The following is a 12,060-nucleotide window of genomic DNA, read 5'->3' as shown; positions in this document are numbered from 1 at the left end:
GATGAGTCAAAGAGGAAATCAAAACAGAAATAAACAAAAAACTTTGAGAAAAACAAAAATTGAAATGTACCAAGATTTGTGGGATATAGTAAAAGCAGTTCCAAGTTCAACATCCACAAATCAGTCAATGTGATATGCCACCTTAACAAACTAAAGGATAAAAATCATATGATCATCTCAATAAACGTAGAAAGCTTGTGACAAAATTCAACCTTTATTTGTGATAAAAACTTTCAACAAAGTCAGCACAGAGGGAAACCACCTCAACATAATCAAGGCTATATATATATATGATAAGCCCACAGCGAACGTCATATTTAACAGTGAAAAGCTGAAAGCCTTTCCTCTTTGATCAGGAATGAAATAAGCATACCCACTCTCTCCACTTTTACCCAATATAGTAATAGAAGTCCTAGCCAAAGCAAGTAGGCAAGGGAAAGAAATAAAAGGAAGAAGTAAATTTGTCACTATTTGCAGGTGATGTGATATTATGCATAGAAAACCCTAAAGACTCCATCAAAAAAACTTTTAAAGATAATAAATAAATAAATTCTGTAAAGTTGTAGGATACAAAATGAATATAAAAAATCTGCTGCATGTCTATCCACTAATAACAAACTACCAGAAAGGGGAATAAAGAAAACAGTCCCATTTACAACTGCATCAAAATGAATAAAATACTTAGGAATAAATTTAACCAATTAGATCAAAGACCTATATATTTAAAACTACAAGTATTACTGAAAGAAATTGAAGATGATACAAACAGATGGAAAGATATACTGTTTTCATGGATTAAAAGAATCAGTATGTTTTAAATGTCCATACCACCCAAAGCAATCTACAGATTCAATGCAATCCCTACCAAAATTCCAATGGCGTTTTCACAAAAATGGAATAATCCTAAAATTTGTATGGAACCACACACACACACACACACACACACACACACACACACACACACACACACACCCTGAATGGCAAAGCAATCTTGAGAAAGAAGAATAAAGCTAGAGGCATTGCATTCTCTGGTTTCAAATTATATTATAGAGCTATAGTGTTAAAACAGTATGGTATTGGCATAAAAACAGACACATAGATCAATGGAACAGAATAGAGAGCCCAGAAATAAACACACACAAATATGGCCAATTAATTTATGACAAAGGAGCCAGAAATATATGATGGGGAAAGAACAGTTTCTTCCATACATGGTATTGAGAAAACTGGACAGCCCCTTGCAAAAGAATGAAACTTAACACTGTACAGCACAAGGAACTATATTCAAATTCTTATAATAAGCTATAATGGAAAAGAATCTGAAAATATATGTCTGTATATGTATAACTGAATCATTTTGCTGTACACCTGAAACGAACATGGTAAAACAACTACATTTCAGTCGAATATAAAATTAAAATATATTTTAAAAAAGCATGAAACTTGACCACTATCTCATACCATACACAAAAATTAACCAAAATAGGTTAAAGACTTGAATGTAAGACCTGAAACAATAAAACTCCTGGAAGAAAACATAGATGATAAGCTCCTTGACATAAGTGTTGGCGATGAATTTTTTCATCTGACAACAAAAGCAAAAGCAACAAAAGCAAACACAAATGCTTTTTTATTATGATGAAGTAGGATTTCATCATAGTTAAACATTTCTGCACAGCAAAAGAAACCATCAACAAAATGGGAAGGGAATCTACTGAGTGCGACAGAATATTTTCAAATCGTATATATGATGAGAAGTTACTATCCATAATATATAAAGAACTCATACAATTCAACAGCAAAAAAAAAAAACTAATTTGATTAGAAAACGGGCAGAAGATCTGAATAGACACTTTTTTCAAAGAAGGTACACAAATGGCCAACAGGTATCTGAAGAAGTGCTCAACATCGCTCATCATCAGGGAAGTGTAAATCAAAACCACAATGAGATAATACTGCATACCTATTAGAACAGCTATTATAAAAAAGAGGGGAAACAGCAAGTGTTGGTGAGGATGTGGAGAAAAGGGAACACTTGTGCATTGTTGGTGGGAAGGCAAATTGGTGCAGCCTCTGTGGAAAACAGTATAAACGTTACTCAAAAATTTGAAATAGAACTATCATATGATCCAGCAATTTTACTTCTGGGTATTTATCCAAAAAAAAAAAGTGAAAACTCTAACTCAAAAAGATATATGCACCCCTATGTTCACTGCAGTATTATTTACAATATTCAGGATATGAAAACAACCTAAGTATCCATCGATGGATGAGTAAGGAAATTGTGGTGCACACACACAGTGGAATATTATTCATCCATAGGAAAGATAAAATCTTACCATTTGTGACAACATGGGTGGACATCATATTAAGTGAAATAAGTCGGACAGAGAAGGACAAATATTAAATGACCTCTCTTATGTGGAGAATCTGAAAAAAATAAACAACTCCTCCGAAAAAACAGCTTCATAGATACAAAGAACAGATTGGTGGTTGCCAGGGGCAAGGGTTTTGGGGTGGGAGAAATGGATGAAGGGAATGAAAAGGAAGAAGGAAAAAATATACAAGCCCCTTAAGAAAACTGTAAAATTTACTGACATAAAAAGCTGGATAAATGGAGAGTTACATCTGTGGACAGCAACATGATAACATAATGACCTTAAACCTTACCACATTAATCTACAAATTCAAGAGTAAAAAAAAGAAAAGAAAAAGAAGAAGTAATAGAAGTTTAAGGAGTGGGGGAAGTGACCTTGACACTCAACAACTCTTCTCCAGTAATATTCTGATGAGTTAAACATAAAAGAATTAAAAACAGATGGATTTTTTTTTTCCCTCGAAATACCCATGGGTTTAAGTACCAAGGAAAATTATGCTTGGAAGAAATGTTCTTTGTTGAAACTCCCGCAAGAAAAAGGAAAAAAAAAGTTTCGCTGAAGATGGAATTTTACTTTTCACTCTTTTTGTCATTTGCGGTTTGTCTCAGAAAGTAAAAAGCAGTCGATATGTTATTATTCTGAACTGAAAGTAAAGCGATGTTTATTCTAAGAGCTACTGTATACTAGATGCTGACTGTCACACATCACACCAGGAACTCTGTATATATTAACTTACTTAATCTTTGCCTCAACACTGAAACAGTTAAACAATGAAATCACACAAGCAATGTTCTATCAGGCAGATACTATTATCCTCATTTTACAGATGAGGAAAACTGAAGCTCAAAGAAATTAAGTACCTTTATTACAAGTAACTTGTAAACCCGAAGACTCATACACAGGAAGTCGTGGAGCCAGGCCTGGAACGCAGCTCTGTCTGAGCACGAGCCAAACCAATTCAATAAAGAGATCTGACCGTTATGATATTTGGACAGGCGTCTAGATACAACACTTCCTACTGTTATCTGTAGCAGCGACAGTTTCCATGGTTGAAGGATTGTATCTCAAAGGCAGTTCCTGAGGGCCTATTCTGGGGCCCTGGGGGCGGGAAATGGAAATTTGTTTTTTGGAGTTTATAAATAAACACTGCACTATGTGTAGCAGTACAGATTAAAACCAAGGGTTTTTGAAGGGCAAAAGGAGAGATGTAATTAAAGCAGGGAGTAGGGAGTGAACCCCAGTAATCTTATGATCGTTGGGTAAGCTGGGTGTAGCTCAAGGGCTCTATCTATCAATGTGGAAAAGGAGGGGAGCCTCTCAGATGCTCGGGCTGTAAGCAGCTGTGGGGAAACGCTCATGGACACAGTGGGGAGAGTGCGTTGACAAAGATGAAGAGGGAGAGTTGACAGCGTAAACAAATCTGGACAAAGGGAGAATTTAATTTTTAAATGTTACTATCAAGTCATTTTCCTGAGGGAAAATCTCACAAGCAATGCTTGGTCATGACAGTGAGGAAAAGGCACACAGGTTCTGTCCCCGAGAGACTTGCGGCTCTGCCACTCACCGGAGGGATGACCTCGAGCAAACTGACCCCGAGTTTCTCTGTCTTTATAAAGGAGTCCACATCACACACCTCATTAGGTTGGTGTCAGCATATTCAAAGCTCAGACCCTCAAACACCAAAATCAGTTGTTCTTCCAAAGCTCACTGTCTACACTACAGACTTTTTATCAAGTTGTCTTTACTTGTGGTGATGAATGCATACTGAAAATCACTGGATGAGTGTGTATATACACAATAGCTCTGCTGAAGTACAGTTTTCAATAAAATTCACTTGCTTTATCACCACCATCTGATTTTTAAAAATTTCCCACTACCCCGAATAGAAACCTGGCTCTCATTTGTACTCTCCATTTCCACCCACAGCCCCAGGCAACAGATTACTAATTTACTTCCTTTCTCTGTAGATTTGCATATTCTAACCATAGAAGTTGATTCATACAATATGTGGTCTTCGGTGTGTGGCTTCTTTCACTTAGTATAAAGTTTCTGAGGCTCGTCTGTGTTTTAACATGCATCAGTATTTTGTGGATGTGTGTTTTGTAGCTTGAATCATCTTGACTAGAATTAACAAGATTTACTAAGGATCTACTTGAATGTTTCACAGTTTCCTTGAGGGTACTGCCTGTATCTACCCGAGTTTGATAAACCAGAGCAACAGCCAGAGATCAGAAAGAAAGAACATGTCTACCATTAGTCTTTCTAGGGTTCTCAGATGAGCCTATGCGTCACTTTGCATACTTGTTACAATTTTCTCGACCATGTCCAGAAGGGATTTTAGGTCAGATTAGGCTGGTACCTGGCCTCTGTCTTTGAATGCTGGGCGTTCTCTTTGCATGCTGTGGCTTTGCTACCTTGCACAGAGTTCCAAGAACAAAAGCTCCCCAGTCTTCCAACTTTTTGTTAGTTCTCTAACATATGCCCACTTCCTTCACCTAATTCAACCTCTGAATACCCTCTATTCATCGTTTCATATTGATTTTTATTTCTTATTAATTTACCTACCTACTTATACTTAGAAAAATTAATTGAAACAGACCTTCATCATTAGGTTTGTCAAGCAAATCTTTCCCCATCTTAGGATTCATACTGGACCTGTCAAGGTGAATCTCACCTAAAATCTCTGCACAAAGACCCTTCTTCTCTCTCGGTGGGGTTTTTCCCCCCAAATTGGCCATCTCAGTACAACCATCTGCCTCATCTATTCAGACTCTGATCATTGGTCAGGGAGGAAGATTTCTTTGCAGGAAGAACACTGGTACTTGAATTGGATAGACGTGAAATTGAATCTTATCTCTGCCACTTACCATCTGGGTGAGTCTGGAAAAACCATGCAAGATTTTGAGCTCCAGTTTTCTCATTCATAAAGCAGGTATTAATTATACTTGCGTTCTTGTTGTTGTCAGGATTAAATAAGATGTTTGTGAAGGTTGTGTCACAAGCACATGGCAGATGCTGCACAAAGGGCAGTTATGAAGTTCATTGGCTTGCGATCCTCAGCTTAGCTCTCTTTTCCATTCTCACGGTAATTGCTGGACTAAGGCTGCCCTCAGGCTGGGCTTTTCCAATCCCATTGTCTTCTAATTCCAGAACTAGCGTAATTACAAATTCCAATGACGGGCTCAAATCGTTACAAAGAATTTAGAAATAGAGAGAACTTGTTTGGGACTATTCGATTCTAGGAGGTCAGCTCTTCATGTGAGAAGGCCTCTGGCTAACCGCTTATGACTTGAAAGCATCAGAACTACATCTGGTTTCACAAGTATCCGACCTGTGCTCTCCTACGGGCCCTGAGCTTCGGCTAATGCCGTGCTCTTGCCGTCTTGAAATTTCTAAGAATTTTATCTTTGAATCTGTGTTCTATAAATGAAGTCTGATGGGACAGTGACGTCAGCACATGGGCAGAGAAGATACCTGGAATATGTGTGTCCACGTTCCTTGCTGCCAAATGCAAGTAGCATTCAAATACCCCATGAATACAGATTTCCAGCTGGATCCACAACGCACGTAAGTTCAGCAAGCCTCAAAGCGAGTACAAAGTAAGCATGTTACATGAATGGCTAACCACCCCGAGAAGCCATGCTTCCCACTTGAGCCAGAATTTGTTTCAGATGTAGTCAGAAGGCAATCGTGTTCTAAGAAACTTGAACAACTAAAGAACCCTACTGTAGCCTTTCTTACGGTGTTTCCCTACATTAGCTAACCATGTACGCTGAAAATAGCATGAAAGGAACAGAATGGTAAGACAACTATATTTCAGTCTTTCCTTACTTATCAATAATCCAGAGGTAGACAGTGTTGGCAGAATGTGCACATATTAAGAAATAAATGTTTAAAAGTTGAGAGTTCTTTTGGGCAGCATTTCCACTGTTCTCATAAGAACAAAATGCACGTGTGTGAATGAGCAATGAAATACAAATTGTGTAATCTCAGTGGTTCTACATATGAGTGAAATGCTCTTAGATTTGCAATTGAAACTGACATTGGAAAATGTAAAGATGAACCATAAAATTCATGCAGTTTTAAAATTTTGTTTTTTCTTTTCCTATAACACCTTGAGATAGCAAATTAAAAAAACAAAAACAAAAACAAAAACGAACATGAAGAGGCAGAGACCATGGGGAAAGGGAAAAAAAAAAAGGCTTTGTATCTTAGTACCTTTAACAGCACTTTTCCCCCCTTGGTTTTTGAACAAGTGATCTTGTGTTTTCATTTTTTTATTGGGCCATGAAAGTTATTTAGCATCTCACACTTAACTTTGCTCTCTTCTTTGTGGTCCTGAGTAGCTTCCTGGGGAGAACTTGAAATTCGTGTGCTTTTAGGGAAGGAGGCCCTGTGCAGATAAGCCAACTTCCTTTCGTAATGAAAATTCTCATTTTTTTTTTTTAAGCCAGAAAATAATAGAAGCCAAACTGGTTTGAGGCTTTCCCCTTGCCCCTCCATCTTATGTAAATTTTTGAGGTGTTATTTTTCCATGCCTCTGGGAAGTCCAAAGACCCAACATACTTTTGCATAAACATAAATGATATATTTATCTTGGGGTTCCTCTTTCTGAGACTCTTGAACTGACATTTGAGTGGGGGCTGGTGTTACTACTTACCTCAAGTTCACTCTCAGCTTTAGAGATTTTATTAAGTATAATAAGCAAGAAACTGGGATGGAGCTAAAGTGAACTGAAGGCTGATGGTGTGCACCGCAGAATCATCCAACATACAAGCTGGAAGTACCGCAGTGATGGTCCAGGCAGACTTTCTAACTTGACTCAAAAGTAAAGGCAAGGAATTGTTAAAAGTACTCAAAATTCTTAAAAAAAAAAAAAAAAAAGAAGAAGAAGAAGAAGTTAGGCCACAAAGTGATTGGCCATGGGGAGAGAAATCTGATATGAATCTCAAAGTGTCTACAAGTTTTTTGGCGAGCAGATTTGGAAAATAATTAAATGCTGACACATCTAATGCAACACAGAGAAAAATGGGTGAGACTGCACTTGTGCCAAAGAGTTTGTTAATTGTACTTCAATCTATCCCCATTCATGGCACTGTCATTCCCCTGGTTGCCTAAGCCAAATTCCTGGGAGTTTTCCTAGAGGCCTTCCTTCACCTCCAATCAGTCAACTGCTTTTACTGAGTTTCCTACAAAGCGAGTTTTGTACCCCCTCATCTACTGCACCTGTGGCTCTGCCCTCTTCATCTCACCCGGATGCTGGTAATAGCACTTAACCTCTCTCCCTGTCACTGGTCTCTCTCACCATGAAGCTGATCTTCACACAGCCACCAGGAAGATCTCTGTGAAGGACAAATCTGAATTATGCTCTCTGACTAAACATCGGTGGTCCCCTGTGGGTACAAGATAAATCTCACGGCACCAAGGCCTCCTGGGATTTCCACCCTTTCCAGATGGACACAATTTTCCAGTAAACAGAATTTTATTCTGCAAACAGACTAAGCTGCTTGTAAGTTCCTGGACACATTTTGCTGTTTCATGCCTGTGCACATTTTCTCTGTCTGTCTAAAGCCCTTTCTTCACTCCCTAGCCCATCTTTTCTGTGTCTAGTTTTCCAACTCGGTTTCTTTTCCTTCTTCTTTCTGTTCCTTTCTTCCTCCTCCTTGTGACAGCTAACATTTATTAACAACTTCCTGTGTCTAGGCTCTGTGCTCAATAAGACTTCCCACATTTAATCCTCACAGGAAGTTTCTGAATTCGATTCTATCATTCGTCCCACTTTTTATCTCTGAAGAGATGCTTGAGTAACTTAACTTGTCACTTAAGGCCACACAGTTACTAACTGTGATCTGGATCTGAACTCAGATCCTCTTGGCTCCACATGTTAATTACTCTCTTAATCACTGTGTGCTATCTCTTCCAGCAAAATTTCCCTGAAAATTTCCCTTGGCTGAGTGGGGTAGTGACTGGCTGGGATGTTCACCAGATCTGTGTCCTTTGCTCCCCAGGCCACAGCTTCACTGCTTTTTCCCCACCCTGAGTTAAGCAGGGAAACTGTGGCTAAATTCTGGTCAATGGACTGTGGGAGGAATGAAGGCATGTCACTTTCAGGGCTGGCCCCTAAAGTCTCTCAGGGGACCTTGCACACTCTCTCTCCTTTTGCAGAGAAATTGGAAACCCTAAAGATGGCAGTGCCATGAGACGGAAGCAGCCTAGGTTCCTGAATGACTAGGTGGAGCACAGCTTTTCCCTTTAAGCTGAGAGCAAGTGATGCTTTGTTTGGAAAGCTGCTAAGACTTCTAGGGTCCTCTGTTACAACTGTTAATGTCACTTTCCCTAACATGTGGTCTAGGTGCATGTCTAGCATTACTTTCACATTATATGGGAATTATCTCTTTATATATCTATCTCTTCCAGTACGTTACTTTGGAAATTTTTCTCTCTCTCTCTTTTTTTTTTTTTAGTTTTATTTTTTATTGACGTGTAGTTGATTTACAATGTTACAGGAAACATCTTCTGAAGGAGAGACACCTTTTCTGATCAATCTTTATGTTTGGCATATTAAGTGCACAATAAATATTTGTTGACCTAGAAAATATATCAATGGCTTACTAAATACTAACACTGATAATCAATATGCATTGAATGCTTACATGCAAAAGGCACATTATCAGACAGTTATATTCATTGCTTTATATAACTGCCTTAATTCACAAGTGTTAATTAAGAGCTTACCGTGTATTGATCTCTGAATGAGGCACTAGGGATACATTAGTGAACAAAACAAATAAAAACCCATGTTCCTGCATGACATAAATTGTACCTGGAGTAATCAGATAGTAAACAAATAAGAAAAGTTTGTAGAACGTCAGATGATGAAGGTGATTTGGAGAAATACGAAGTAGAGTAAGAAAAAGAGTTGGTGGGGGTTATGAGATGTTGGTTATCTTAAACAGGTGATAAGGGAAGACCTCCTGGAACTTATGACATTAGAGTAAGTACTGAAGTTTGAGAAGAAACAAGCAGTGGCTATCAGGAGGAAAAGCATTACAGGCAGAAGGAACAGCAAGTACACAAGCCTGGAGTAGGAATGTGCTCACAAAGGCTGAACCAGGTACGTACTATCTTTATTTTGCATAGAAGGAAACTGAACCCAGAAAATTTAAGTAACTTCTCCAAGAACTTATAATTTGTAAGTGGCGCATTCAGGGCTTAAACTGAAATCCTTTGGATTTAAAAGCCCACATTCATTTTGATACACTCCCTTGCCTGTAACTTTTACTAGTTACACTAAATGTGTACAAACACATGCACACGTGTATACACAACATTCTAAAAGAACCATTATGGCACATCCTGAAGAATGGCTTTCAGAATACCAATGTTTTCGATATGACTTCTTGTTCACTAGAGACTGGAAGGGTGAAGCTAGTGCTTCTGCACGTAGCCTCTCCTTCACTAAACAGATCATCTGCCAGACTTAGAGGTGGGCTTTGATGTAATGAAACTGCAGCTGTGGACTCTTCTGGAAGCTGGACGGTAGAGCTGGGTGTTCTGATTCCTCTGAGCTGCAGAAGGAAAGGCTCTCCTTCTGGGTCTGTCTCCAATTTGGTAGTGTTGAATGGCAGTGACAGCAGCTTCTTCATTTGGGGACTTTGCCAGTAGCAGCCAAGACCTTGCTGATCTTGAGTCACCTGTAGGAGCACTGGCTGCTTTTTTTTGCCAGATCAGCTTGGCAGTTTGCTTCTTGGAGTTTCCCCTGGAGGCTCAGACCACAGCCTCATTCTCCAGCCTTTCCCTTACTTTCCCATTTTAAATCCCTTTCTTTATAAATCAGCTATGGTAGATTCTGTTGTCTGCCACCAAACCCTGACTTGATAGAGTAACTGGCACAAAATATGGGGTGACCATGGCTCTGATCACTTAAGCCAGGGTCCCAGTTTGTTTTCAGTTGTGCAGATAGAGCTTGCTTATCTATTTTGGTCCCGTGATGTGAAGCCCTTGTCAGCCATAGTGTTCTGATTACCATCCTGACCTCGCTTCCTCTTACAGCAGACACGCCCACTTTAGCCTCTGCTGCGCTGAACTCCATCGTAATCAGGAAACTCATTGCAGAAGGAGGACCTTCACTTTTGCGTATTTCTATTATGCTTTTCAAAGATGCTTGGACTTCTGTCATTAATGTAATTTTCAATGCTCCATGTGGAAAGAGGTGTCCGCTGGGACCTCCTGGGAGATATAGTTAGGGTGAATGTGAATGAGTCATATGTGATAAATCTACTTCAACAATATAATTTGTATTAATCTTTGAATCCTTCTACTACATTATATCAGTGAATTGTTGTGGTCACAACTTCATTTAGCCCGGACCGCTGTTGTGTAGGTTTTGATCTACCAAGAGAGCGACCGATTAGGACCTCTCCCAGCTGCTTGTGTTCCTATGTTGAATTCAGAATCTCCACCAAATGAAATCAGTTAACTTAGCTCCAAACCAAATTATCTTCCTACCGACCTGGTCTACCATCCTAAGTAAACTATCCAGTCCAGGGTTTTGCTATTATAAATGTATAATTTTAAAAAATTCTCTTAACATGTAATCCTTCCTTTTCTGGGTTTTATGGTGTAATTGGCCCTGAGCAAGGGAGAGGTCTTCAGCTGGTCTAGGCTAGAGCGCTATCAGCTCCATCCTTGGTTTTTATGACCCAGTCTACCCAAAGGGCCCAAAAATGTGGTGGCTGGTTAGGATGTTGTGTGGGGCTGTAGTGAGCCTTGACAAGAGAGTCACAGTGCATGACCCTAGGTTTTGCAGTAAACCTATGCCCTCTTTAAGTAACTACCATCTTTATGCAAAAACTCTTGGGGAAGCGTTGGTCAGGTAGTCACCGAACACTTGAACACGACACACCAGAGCCCTGAGCTGTTTGTCATTAGCTGGAAGTTGTCTGAGCCACTAAACTCATACATGTCCAGGATCATCCCATCAATGAGTGACAGTGATTAAGAAGATCTGGCACCTGAAGGTGCGTATAAGTTGAGTAAACAATCACTGGCTTGTATGCTGCTCTTTGACTTCTCTCTCAACCGACAACTGGAGCCTGGTGGTGAGTTTCCTCTGATCAGCTGACAGAGGAGGACAAAAGTCTATTGTGGTTTAAACATGCCAGCATCAGCTGGAGGTGACCGTTGTATCACTGAAGCCTCACTCTGGCGAGCCCTTGAAGGCTTGTGAATCAGAGTGCTGCCAGTAGCAGAACTTTTGGTGGCACATCTAACGGTCCACTTTGCCTGGACGATGAGATATCCAGAGATGGGGGCCTACTCTGATTCAGGAGCAGGGGCCATAGGGCCTGGGGGTTGGAAAGAACAAAACTGGAAGATTAGGGAAAAGTTACATGGGCGGACCTCTCTGATTGAACTGAGGGACATGATAGCTTGCCCTACTGAATATCAGTCGGCTCTTTCCCCAGCTACCCAACTGACTGCTCTAAAGGTTCATGTAAAAAGCAGCATTGGTGGGAGAGGCAGAGCTTAAGTATGGACTCAGTTATATGAGCATTTGCTCACTGCCACGACCAGTCTGGCCACTCTTACGTGCCCGACCTGACAGACACAGCGGCCAGACCTGAGTCTGATGAAGTGCCAGATCCTTGGGGGGCCAACTTGCTACATGGTAGTAGATTGT

The sequence above is a fragment of the Vicugna pacos genome, chromosome 21 (genome assembly GCF_048564905.1).
Source record: "Vicugna pacos chromosome 21, VicPac4, whole genome shotgun sequence".
Lineage (NCBI taxonomy): Eukaryota > Metazoa > Chordata > Mammalia > Artiodactyla > Camelidae > Vicugna > Vicugna pacos.
The sequence above is the reverse complement of the archived record's forward strand: the minus strand, read 5'-3'. Positions refer to the sequence as shown.